The 1502-nt window shown below is 63.7% G+C and overlaps 1 long non-coding RNA gene across 2 annotated transcripts in view; it reads left to right on the forward strand.

Moving 5' to 3' along the window:
* The first annotated feature begins 1013 nt into the window (after nucleotides 1-1013).
* The window catches only part of LOC103682142, a 7030-nt gene continuing 6541 nt past the window's right edge, over nucleotides 1014-1502 (forward strand). Inside the window, exon 1 of one of the 2 annotated variants that reach the window (XR_005834615.1) lies at nucleotides 1014-1029. This is a non-coding gene — a long non-coding RNA (uncharacterized LOC103682142). Of the gene's footprint in view, nucleotides 1030-1356; nucleotides 1373-1502 lie in introns of those variants that run through there. The other variant, XR_005834616.1, reaches the window with a different exon arrangement.

Raw genomic sequence — 1502 nt, forward strand, 5'->3', positions numbered from 1 at the left:
ACCCGGCCCCCCACCCCCCCACCCGCCCTACTCCCCACGCCCCCCCACCCAGGCTCCCGCGGGATCCCCTGTCCCCAGCTTCTCAGTCCCGGTCTTCCCCGAGGGCTGCACGCGGATGGGGGAGGGCCTTCGCTCAACTTCCAACAAAAGCCACTCCGGGGGCCGGCCGCCCTGTGGCTTCCAGTCGAGGGGGAGGCGCCACTCGCTGGCCCCTTCTGCCCCAGGTCAGGGCCCTCCTCGCCTCTCCAGCCAGGTCCCTCCCCTCCTTCTGTCCCTCCCTGCTGGGGCCACAGCCTCACAAACTAGATTCACAATAAATAAAGCCCACAACCCACCCCTCCGGTGCAATGTTGGGTTGACTGACTTTCAGAGGATCCTGACCTGTGCTTTGTGTTTTCATACAGTTAAGAAAGAGAGAGAGAGGCACAAGGACTCGAGAAGGGGGCCTAGGAAGGGAGATGCAGGGAGGAGGGAGTAAGGCACAGAAAGACAAGCCAGAGGGGCCAAGTCACACCCTGGAAGGGGGCTGGGCATGCTCTTGCTTCCCTCCCTCCCAGGGGGCTACAGAAGACCCTCTGGACAGGCCCCCAACCATCCCTGGGGGGGAGGAAGGGGCTGCAGGGGGAGGGGGAGAGCTACTTCCTGGGGTGTGTTACCAAATTGTTCCCAAGTTGCTCAAATGGAGGAGGAGTTCCCAATTGCAACGGCAAAAGACCCGAACAATGAATGCCCCACCCCTAAATAAAGAGTAAAGACATTACAGCTGAAATCCAGAAAGAAGTGGCCAGGAGGCCCTTGTGGTGGAGAAAGTGGGGTTGGGAGGGGAGGACAGAGAAAGCTCCAAAACACTTTTGAAAAAGGACAACACCCAACACCCTCCAAAGGAGCTGCAAGTCGGCGAGCAGGACGCCTACCTAGCGCCGGTGGCGGCTTGGCCGGTGGCAGCGGCGGCCGCCTCGTCCTCCTCGCTCGGCTCCGGGGTCCCCTTTCTGCTCCACTCTCCGGCCCGGCCACAGCAGGGCTGTCTGTGTGAGGGGCAGGGGCAGGGACCGGTGGGGCAGAGCGAGGGCACCAGCATGCGGGGCTGGGGTGTGGGGGCGACCTGGGGCCCACCTCCCCTCACTCGTGGTGCGGCGAGAGAGTGACTTTCCCCGCCTGCGGAGAGAGGGAAGAGGGGGCCTGTCCCAGGCTGGGATGGGCTGTCGTAGCATTCCGACTTTTTCCTATGGACTGTACAGAGGGGTCTGGGGCCCTGAAACTACCCCTGAAGCTCAGGGTGGGGTGACAGAACACCCTCCATTTCAGGAGCAAGAAACTAGCTCCAGGGGCCCGCTCCCTGGGCCCCCCCTCCCGGGGGGCTTCTAGCCCAAAGGTAGGGCAGGGAGACCTGGAAGCCACCGGCCTCACCTAGTCCAGAGCAGTTGGGGGAAGAAGCCAGAGGCCAAGGCAGTGGGGACAGGGCGGGGGTGGGGGGTGGGGGGACAGGCAGGGAGGGGGCGGAG

The sequence above is a fragment of the Ursus maritimus genome, unplaced genomic scaffold (assembly GCF_017311325.1).
Source record: "Ursus maritimus isolate PB19 unplaced genomic scaffold, ASM1731132v1 scaffold_14, whole genome shotgun sequence".
Taxonomy (NCBI): Eukaryota; Metazoa; Chordata; class Mammalia; order Carnivora; family Ursidae; genus Ursus; species Ursus maritimus.